Here is an 11,320-nt window from a genome sequence, read left to right as displayed (position 1 = left end):
ACTTCTTCAAAGCAGTTTGCAGCTTGTTCAAGGTCACACAGAGATAGAGACTTTTTTTTCAAGCTGCAGCAGCAGAGGGAGAGTGGGGAAAGCACCCTGTTTGCTTTTGGCCAGTTTTTCAGCTCCTTTTCCTTTCTCCGGAGAGAGACAGAGAGTTGAACTTCTGTTTTCCTGGAACTTTGTGTTTTCTTTTTTTTTTCCTTTGCTGCACTGTTTCAACATCAGAATACATTGGCAGGAATTCCCACTGAGGCCTTGGCCCTGGAGGTGGGCCCACCGCCCCATCCCAGCTCCAAGGAGGGGGAGAGAGAGAGAGAGATCTACAGAAGGACTCTGAAATTTTCCCAGGTTTCTCTCAGCAGAGCAAGAGGTTTTATTATTTAGCAGTATTATCCTTTTCCCGTGTGTTTGTTAAATAAATAGTTTTTATCTCTTTCACTTTCCTTCGAAGAAAATTTATTTTTTCCTGAACCTGGTGGGGGAGGGGTGGTTGTGGCCTGCCTTCTCTCAGAGGATATATTTCTTAATTCGACCAAACCAGAACAGGGGGCTATACATTTTTCAGTATATATGTTGTTTGTAGGAGTTCTGCAAATAAGGCTAGATGTTTTCTAAAAATCTAAATGTCCCCTTTCTCCCTGTAGCACCTAGCATGTGCCAACTGACTGGCAGCATGAGGATGTCTCTGCCTCAGGGGAAAACTTTCTGTCTTGAAAGAAAGAAGGTTTCTGAGGGCAATTCAAGTGTATTTTTCTTCAGGGTATGGTACTTCCTAGAGGCAAGTTCACAATTTAAGCCCTCTGTAGCCAGGGGAGAGAGGTATTTCCAGAGCGCAGATCTGAGCCACAGCTAGGCTTACTTGTCCTCTGGAAATGCCTCTATGTTTCTCCTGACTGTAGAGGAAGCCTAAGATGATCAAAGCTACAGCAGAGGCGCAGAGAAGTGGAGCAACCAAAAGGGTTTAGTTTGGCAGGAGAGCTGCCAGGTGGGGGTGCAGCATCCTCTGATCAGACTTGTCAAGAAGTGACGGGCAGTTGAGTTGTTCTGACTGTTAAAGAACGGGAAAGGAGAGGAATACACAGTAGGAAATTACTTTTAAAAACATTACTGAACATTAAAAAATGTGACTTGAAGGATAGAGCAAATCGGATAAATGCATCCTATGTTCCTACCCTTCATTCTTCCAGGTCAAAAATTATCAGTCTCTAGTTTTTGTGCATTTTCCTGGTAGATGACATTTTCAGAGGAGAAAGATGACAGCTTTTAAGGAAGGAAAAGGGGAGTAGGGAATGAAGATGATGAAGTTAAAAACACAACAGGTTCCAAGAGATATGGAAAGTGAGCAGCGGTATAGGAAGATGTGAAAGAGCAGAGGAGAATTGTGATCAAATTGATTTGATCAAATTTGATGAAGTTAATTAGTTTTTCAAACATGAATATGCATAGGATGCATGGTATGTGTGTGCACATAAGAAGGACAGAATCAAGGAAAATAAAAACTGTCACCTCCCAAGGGTGTATTAGTTGTACGTAAACCATTTTCAGTGAGATAACCTGTTCTTAAAAACTCCTGTTGATGAAGGACCCCCAGTCTTGCCTGGAAGTGTATTATACTGTTTAACCATCACTATTTCTTCTCCTAACAGCTACTATAAATCTTACTTGCTGTAGTTTAACTTCATTCATGTCCTATTCATTGTGGAGAAGGAGAAACAGGACATGCTCCTCCTCTATTCTAAAGCATGCTACATATTTGAACATTTCTGGTGTTAACTCTATGGTGTTAATTCTTTTGTCTTGCCTTTACAACCCCCTTTTGTCCACATATATTTCCTAGGCTTTTGTTATGCCCAGCTGTTTCCCATCTTTATTAAAAAACGTGCTCAAAACTCCCCAAAACCCTCCACTTAAGAGCATCTATCTCAGTTTCTGAGTGATGTGAAAATATGCCCCCATGCTGACAGGCAGCACTCTCATTTGCATGTCGTCTTAATTGTAACAGGAGACCACTATTGATTCATGTCTTTAAAATCTACTCTAATACCAATTTTTTCCCCATGGTTAAGTATATAAGCTGCTGTCATATGGGTAAAATTTGACTGTTCCTAGGAAACTGTATCATATATTTCTTGTCATGTAATTGCCTTAGGTTTTTTTGTAATTCTGGCCCCAATCTCTTGGTGTGTTGCAGTTACATCCACCTTGAGCTCATCAGACAATATAACAAACTTATTCTCCATTTCATCATTCTTGGTACTTGGGCAAATACTGATAGGGCCCAGAAAAAGTCCCTGTAACACCCCTTGATACATCCACATCAGTAGCCAGCCACTGTACTTTCTCTCTGACTATCCTTTTCCAAATACTCTTGTGACCACCTTTGAGTAGTTTCATCAGGAAGCAATGATGCATTTAGACATCTTTTTCCAGGCCGCCCAGTTCAGCCTCAGCTCTCATTTTTGGCTGCACTTCATAATGAACATTGATATTTGTACAGCTGCCTTCTATCTTCCTAGTTGGCGAATAAAGGCCTGATTATTTTCCAACAACTTTTGTAATTACCCTTGAAGAAGTAAATTGCTATCTATTATGTACAGTCCATCTGTCATTATGATAACTGTTCCTCTCTTCATAATATTTCCATGTTGGCTTTAACTGGCAAGCTTTTGTAGCTTGGCGAAGATTTCATGAACTCTCTCGTCTGTGCTGTGAGGAACAAAGAACGAATTTCAAAGGTAGGAAGATAACATTAATGAGCAGAGTTCCTACTCACTCACTATAAAGGTGTCTCTCATACCATGCTCTGGGTTTATGGTCTGTTTGGTTTCAAAAATCTCTTTACTGATGCATGACATGAGGGAAAAGTGGCTTTTCTAGCATATGTTTTTTCTACACAGCCACCTTTATTTGTATGATAAAGCAGTGAAGAGCTCTCATAAGGAAACATCATACTCTTTCCTGTGCAACCCTGTGTACCTTCAGAGTGCCTCATTCCAGATTTCTGGCTGGAGCAAAATTTTCTATTTGTGATGTTAGCTGTCACTCTGTGTTTGCTCCCACCTTGGAATAAAACAAATTCTCTCTGTAAATATACTGCAAAAATGTTATTGAGAACAGTTTAGAGGAAAAATCCCTGGAAGTGTATTAAAGCATAAATCTTTTGATAGCAGCTTATAAAAAATTTGTTAGTCAAGTTGCACGGATTTAAAATCTCAAGTAGGTTTGAAGGGTAGAGTTTGAGGAAATAATGTTCACATATATGCAGCATGGAATGTCATCATTAACATAATTAGAGGCCTTATTTCTCCATAGACTAGTCAGAACATAATAAATCCTTACAGAATGTAACACCTTCAAATTTGATTCTCCAAAGTGTTAATTAAGCTTCCTTAAATTCTTGGGATGTCTTTTGGTTTGGTTTTGTTTGGGTTTTGCCTTTTTTTTGTGTTTGGGGTTTTTTTTTGGGTGGGTGGGGGAGGTTTGTTGTTTTGTTGTGGTTGATCTTAATTTTTTGCAATTTGGTCTTAATTGTTTGCAAACAGGGGTAAGAAGCTTTGCCCAGAATTGTTATGTGGCTTTAGGTGAGAAGTACGGCTTTAAGTGAGATATATGAACAAAAGAGCTCTGGTGTTGTGATTGTTAATATCCAGCTAAATCCATCAGAGTGCATTTCCTTCTTCAGAAGTGGTAGCATTGTATTAATTTGCTTTAGCTGTAGCCATACAAGTGGCTAAAATAGATTATTTTTTGAAGTATGGGAAGGTCTTCATTTTAGAGACCATTTAGGCATTGCGAACCATAATTTGCCATTTGCACCTATCTTCATTTATGCTCTGCAGCAGAATTAACACTCTGCCTTGATGCGTACTTGAGATTGAGGTGATGACTGTTTCAGGACTACTAGGGGAGCTCCTCATGCTCAATCAGGGATGAGAACTACAGGAAATCATAATGAAAATACATTGTTGAGGCACCAGCTCTGATAACATACACATGAGGAATTCTGACTGCTGTTAGGCAGTTCTACTGTACCTTTCGTAAAATGCAAGATTATTACTCTTCATAAACAGGGATTTCAGACCTAAGAACTCTACTCTGCATGCATGTAAACTATTTTTTACCTATTTTAATTTGTTGATTTATTGCTTTGGATTTTTTTTTAATCTAGTATTAAATAGCAACATAACTATGTTGTTCCAGATGTGTCTTTCTTTTAGTGGTAAATACAATAGCATATAGGTGATTTATCAGTTTTTACAAGGTATTGGAATCTTTTGCATCTAGAACATTCATTAGTTTGAAAGATCATTATTTGTAGGTACAAAAATGCTGTTAGCAAGGATTTTCTTGTTATTTTCTAAGTCCGTGAGAGATTTTTCTCTCTCACAGAAGAGGTAGCAGGGAATATAAACAACCAAGCCACCTGCAACCTTGGAAAGTCTTGTTTATGATATAGTAGAAAAATATTTTGACAATGGATGTTTTAGAATTTTAGCCAATCACCCCCAAGGGGTGGCTGGTCCTTTGTCCAATTAGACTATGAAGAAAAAAGTCTATAAAAGAGTTTGTAAAATAATTAAATAAATCAATCTTGCTGCACAATTCCTGCCTGCTGGATCTTCTCCTCCTCCTCCTCCCTATGGCTGCGGGACACAGTGATATACCGTAGGAACCAGGCCTGCGGTAATATTTGGTGCTGCCCAACGTGATTTGCACTCTCTGACGTGTCCTGCTGCTGCGAGCCAAGCCGAATTCCTCTAGAGGTACGCTGTTCCTTTTTCCCCCCGGGACCGGGAGGTCCGACAGGACTGAGAAATGGCGAACAGCGGTTCACAGAACAACGCTGTCGTACTGGTCTGGAAAGGTGTGTTTGGCATATTGCGCACCTCCATTCCTGAAAACTCAGTTTGAGAATTATTAGACTGGGCTATTTTAAAAGGGATTTCCATGGACAGAGATAGTGCCTTGGACTTTGCCTTATGGCAAGAGCTCGGTTGCACTGTCCGACACGAGCTCCCGACAGGGGAGCCGGCAGCGTTAGAATTATACAAAACCTGGCGGTCGTTATTTATCCTGCTGACAGCCCTTGACTGTGACAGCAGGGCTGGCTCGCCTATCTCGGTGATGAGTGACAGAGGAATGTCCGAGAGGGGCCCCGCTGACTGGGCTTCCGGGGCAAATGATGGTGGATTCGGAAACCCGCCCCTGGCTCCACAGGCAGAGCCTGCGCCGGCTCACCCTGCACAGTCGCAGGACTCTGCAGCCCCCAGGAAACCCGCGCCGGCAGAGGCGGGGGGGTCGGGGCAGCGGGAGGGCGCGCAGCCTGCCTCGCCATTCAGCTGGGCGGCAGCCACGGCTTATCCAGGGCCGCAAATCAGCAGCTTAGCAACTTGGACGCCCAGAGCAGCTCCTGGCTCAGTTCCGTATGCACCTGGATCTGATTTCTTAGCCGGCATAGCGCCGGGCGTGCCTGCCCCGAGACTGCCTAGGTGTGATCCACTGCCCTCCCTGGCGCTGGACTGTTCTGCACAGTCGCAGAACCGAGCCATCGACCTTTTAATGCAGCATCTGCCTTTGCTGACAGAGCTACCGAACCTATCCCGAAGGATGGAGGACCTGCTCAGCCTGTTAGAGTGGCGAATGCCCGAGCCCGCGCCAGCCGTGCCCCCCCTGCCAGCTGCGGGAGACGCGGCTCCAAGCCAGGAAGCAGCGCAGCCGCGGGAAAACCCGGAAGCGGCAGCAGCTGTGGAGACGCGGCCAGAGATGGCAGCGCCAAGCGCGGCCGGGGAGCGCGAAACAGCCGCGGGGGCAGTGGCACCGAGCGCGGCCGGGGAGCGAGAAACAGCAGCAGAAGCGGTGACCGCACCGAACGCGGCTGCTGTGCGAGAGACAAGCGCGGTGCTGGGCGCGGCACTGGGTGCGGTGCCGGGCGCAGCCGTAGCCCCAGAACAGGCGGCTGCAGCTTCAGTACCGGTTCGGTCGGGACTGGCCGAGACGGCCTCCCGTAAGGAAACTGCTGTAAAAACTGCCGCACAGCCAGCTGCAGTCTGTCCTGTCTGTTCTGCCTCTAGTGAACTTAGCCAAAGTGCCCCTCCACGTCCATTTCTGTTCACTCCCAGCACCCCAAAGTTGCCTTTGCCAGATGACTCACTGTCAGGCAGTGAGGCAGATGAGGTTCTGGCCCCAGGTCGTCAGGCGGCTGTGGCCACGTGGCGAAGGAAAAGGCTGTGCCGGTCTCGCCCCTGGACCTTTCAGGGCTGCACGGTAACAGTGCGTCCAACCCATTATAATTTCTTCTTAGAGTCTGTTAAGATGCAAGCATTGGAGGAGGGTGACTGGAGGTTATTAGAAACCCTTGGAATGCCAAATAGATCTGAGGATTCTGGGGGTAACCGGGGAGCTGTTACACTCCATCCGCAGGCTGTGCCAGAAGTTCAGGATGGTAGTGGTTCCCCAAAAGAGATCCGAGCTTTATCAGTGTATAAGGCTCTCCCAGATTCAGGGGAGCATGACAAGCATGAGGTAATTGCTTGGAAAGTTGCCCAGGACCTCCAATCCAAGGTGGCACAATATGGGCTAGGTTCTGCTGAGGTTATGCAGATAATAAGGGTGATAAATACAGATTTGCTTTCTCCATTTGATATCAGACACTTAGGTCAAATTCTATTTCAACCTGTACAATTTACAGTTTTTGAAAAAACCTGGAGAAAGCTGGCCGGCAAGACTGCATTAGCAAATATGCAGCTCCCTGCTGCTGATCCTAGACAGACAGCAGGAATGGATGCTTTGATGGGGACTAGTCCCTTCTCTGATCCCAGTCTACAGGACAACTTGTCCTCTAGCGTCCTGCAGCAAGCTCAACAGGTCGGCATGGCTGCCCTGTTGAAAACCATAGAGTTGTCAGCACCCAGAAAGCGATATACTGAAATAGTTCAAGGCAAATCAGAGTCATTCCTCTCTTTTGTAGAGAAAGTCGCTGCTTCTCTCGAGAAGCAGGTTGAGGATGACGGGTTAAGACAGTTGTTGTTAAGGCAGTTAGTGAGAGATAATGCAAACGAGGAGTGCAGAAAAATCATAGATGCCTTACCAGGGGATCCTGAGGTAACAGACATGGTCGAAGCCTGCGCTAAGGTGGGATCTGGGAACCAGGGAAGGTCTGCTTTGGCTGCGTTCCTGCAGCCTGTTCACACATCTTCTGGTCGTGAACCAAAGCAACCAAAACAGGTGAAGAAACAGACGCGGCCTAAGCCGAGCCAAAAAGAGAACACACTGATCCTCCAGTGCAAGAGGTGTGGCAGGCCAGGGCATTGCTCGGGCTACTGTAGATCCCAGACTCATGCCGATGGTCAGCCTTTGTCGGGAAACTTCCGCCGGGGTGCAAGGAGGGGGAATTGCTCTTCGATGCAGTCGCTCCCCCAGAGAGTGGCACAGATACAGGCACAGGCCTACTCAGCCACACTAGAGACAGCACCCAGAGATCAGACAGCGCCCACGGATCAGATGGGTTTGACGTCCACACCACAGCCGCAGTCGTCTTAGACTCTAGCGGTATTTATAAGGTTCCCTTGGACGCATATGGACCCTTAGCCCAGGGATCCAGTGCGATGCTGGTGGGAAAACCTGATGTTGCCCATCAAGGAATCTTAGTGCACTCAGGAGTTATTGATGCTGACTTTAAAGGTCAGATTTGCGCTATGGTCTCCACGCAAAAACCCCCTGTAACTATTCCTGAAAAGACCTGCCTTGCTAAATTAGTGCCTTTTAAGTCTTGTGTCCCCAGGATAGAGCAACAAACTCAGGAAGATAACGGCAGTGGATCTACGGGACTTCCGCAGGCCTTCTGGACTGCAGACATCTCTGACCAAAGGCCACAGATGACGGGTACCCTGATCCTGCCGAACGCCCGTCCACCCCGGACTCAGCTTCGAGGTTTGATTGATACGGGTGCTGATGTAACTATCATCTCCTTCTCTGCATGGCCTCTCTCCTGGCCTTTAGCCCCGGTGGGATCGGCCATCGCAGGATTAGGAGGATCCACACAGAGCTATCTAAGCGAACGGCCTGTGGTGGTGAAGGATTCAGAGGGGCACACAGCTACAATTAGGCCTTATGTTGCTACCACTCCCCTTAACCTCTGGAGACAGGACGTGTTGGCAGCTTGGGGCATACGGATTGGGACAAAATTTTAGCAGGGTCACTGTGTGTAAGGGCGCACAGTATCCTACACTGCCCTTGAGGTGGTTGGTTAACCTACCAATCCGAGTCAGACTCTGCTCAGTTAGTGGAATTAAGGGCTGTTACCATGGCTTTTCAGCGATTCTCGCAGGAACCTTTGAATTTGGTTACTGACTCTGCTTATGTAGCAGATACCACCCAACGCTTAGATTGTTCACTTCTGAAGGAGGTGAACAATGCGGCTCTGTTTTCGTTGTTGCAAACCTTGTGGTCTGCAATTCAGGCTCGAGTGCATCCGTATTACATTCTGCACATTTGAAGCCACACCAATTTACCAGGTTTTTGAACAGAAGGCAATGCCAGGGCTGACATGCTGGCCAACCCTGCGTGGGTAGGGCCTCAGCCTGACAAAATTGCACAAGCCAAGGCATCGCACGGTTTCTTCCATCAAAGTGCACATACCCTGCAGAATCAGTTTCATTTAACGCCAACCGAGGCACGCGACATTGTCAGTGCTTGTGCTGACTGTCACGGACTCGCTGCGCCTTTGCCAGCGGGGGTAAACCCCAGAGGGCTAAAAGCCTTGAAGATTTGGCAAACTGATGTAACTCACATCCCAGAATTTGGTCGGCTGAAATATGTGCACGTGTCTATTGACACTTTCTCCTCGGCTATGTGGGCTACTGCTCACACTGGAGAGAAGGGCTGTCATGTCATTGCCCATTGGAAATTGGCTTTCTCAGTCCTGGGCGTGCCAGCTTCTGTGAAAACCGATAATGGTCCTGCCTACGCCTCGGAGAAGACGCGGCAGTTTTTACACCTATGGGGTGTAGACCATACCTTTGGTATCCCACATTCTCCTACTGGCCAAGCCATTGTCGAATGTGCTCATGGTACCTTGAAGCGTGCTTTGGACAAACAGAAAAGGGGAATGCATGGAGAAACCCCACAGAGCCGACTAGCAAAAGCTTTGTATACAATTAATCACCTTACAGTACCACAAAATTCAAATAATCCTGTTATTCTGAATCATTTTCTCTCATTGCAGTCTGCAGGCGAGACACAACTGGCCCGGGCAAAAGTCTGGGTACGGAATTTATTCACTAACCAGTGGAAAGGCCCTCATGAGCTTATCGTTTGGGGTCGTGGGTATGCTTGCGTTTCCACAGATACTGGGATATGGTGGCTACCTTCAAAATGCATTCGCCCTGACCTGCGGCACCAGAGGCAGAACAGGCAACCTCCAAATGATGACCAGAATGCCAACCATCCAAATGATGACCAGAATGTAGATCATCAGCCTAATGACTCTTCTGATGATGACCAGGATATCGACCATCAGGCAGATGGTCCTTCTACAAGCAGAGACTGGGATGGTCCTTCCACAAGCAGAGACTGAACTTTAAATTTCTTGCTATGGAGTCAGATAGTTAAAGCCTTAAGGACATATTTAGAATTAATAACTGATGTAGATTTCTATTTAGGATTAATAGTAGGGTTGTTATCTTATAAAACAAAAAGGGGGAATTGTAGGTACAAAAATGCTGTTAGCGAGGATTTTCTTGTTATTTTCTAAGTCCATGAGAGATTTTTCTCTCTCACAGAAGAGGTAGCAGGGAATATAAACAACCAAGCCACCTGCAACCTTGGAAAGTCTTGTTTATGGTATAGTAGAAAAATATTTTGACAATGGATGTTTTAGGATTTTAGCCAATCACCCCCAAGGGGTGGCTGGTCCTTTGTCCAATTAGACTATGAAGAAAAAAGTCTATAAAAGAGTTTGTAAAATAATTAAATAAATCAATCTTGCTGCACAATTCCTGCCTGCTGGATCTTCTCCTCCTCCTCCTCCCTATGGCTGCGGGACACAGTGATAGACCGTAGGAACCAGGCCTGCAGTAATAATTATTCTTTAAAGATCAGCTGGCGCTTAGCAAAAGTTTCAGTGTTCACTGTTCTAGACAAGGAAGATGCATTTTGAAGAGAGGCAGTTGACTGGGGACTTGGTGGAACCTATTTAGATTGATTTGGATGAGGAGATTTGACAATTTTAAACAAATACCAATTTGCCTTATATTTTCTCACTACCACTATTCTCATGGTAACCAAGAACTCTGACTCATGATGCTGTTCGGAGGGCCTTCCAGTTATTTTAAATCTACTACTTTCTGACTTTTCTCATTTTCCTGCAAATGTTGCAGATTTACACAGCACTCTCTTGACTTCCTCCCCTTCAAGCACTTGTCTGAATTTCTCTTAAAAGGATTCACTTTTCCAGACATGCCAGTTGCCCCACCTCTTACTGCATCAGAATTTCCCTAGGTTTTGAAAACATGGGGTAAGTAAGTTCAAAGTTTTTATGAGGGGAAAAAAAAGAAATTGGCTGATGGAAATGAGCTCTCTCTATGGAGAGAGTTCTTTTTGAAACTGGTTATTTGATTTTACTCCTCCTTAGTGAGCAGAAGGGAGCTTTGATGGTCGCTGACAAAAGAGGTGATGCCATATTAAGCATGAGGACCAGACACAGAAGATTTACAGAGACAAAGCAAAGAACTGCTAAGTTCTTTACTTATACCATATAGATTGTTATACCAAAAGTTATTCTATGTAGAAACTTTGACAGATATTTCCTTTTTCTTTTCTTTTAAGTGGTGAGAATCTTGTCTAAATCACTTAAAAACTGATCAATTCATTGGAGTACAGACAAGAAGCTGAGTCTCCAGCTGAGTTCCCTCGTAGGCAGTTTCAGTGTTACTGCATTACTCAGATCCTCTCCTGAATCAAACTTTGAGCACAGGCTTATTTAAGGGGTCAAATTCTGTTTTGTTGCTGTTGAACCTTCAGGGCTGACTAAACTGAACCTGTTTTAAATAATCACCGAGGTTAGAATATGGTTCATGATCTGCATACTATAGAAATAGGCTTTAAAAGATAATGGGAGGAGAATTAATTCTTTTCCAATAGTCTTTGTCAGTGGCATTAGCATTTTTAAGTAAACACTAATGAAATTCCAAATTTAAGCCCACTTTTCATAACTGTGGATACAACTTGTTGATGAGAAGTTGCTGTGGAAATTAATAGAAAGTGGGAACCGGCAAAATTTGTCTTTACTTGAATGGTGCGATGGTCCAATTTACACAGCTTC

Source organism: Corvus hawaiiensis, chromosome 1, assembly GCF_020740725.1.
Source record: "Corvus hawaiiensis isolate bCorHaw1 chromosome 1, bCorHaw1.pri.cur, whole genome shotgun sequence".
Lineage (NCBI taxonomy): Eukaryota > Metazoa > Chordata > Aves > Passeriformes > Corvidae > Corvus > Corvus hawaiiensis.
Note: the sequence above shows the minus strand (reverse complement) of the source record.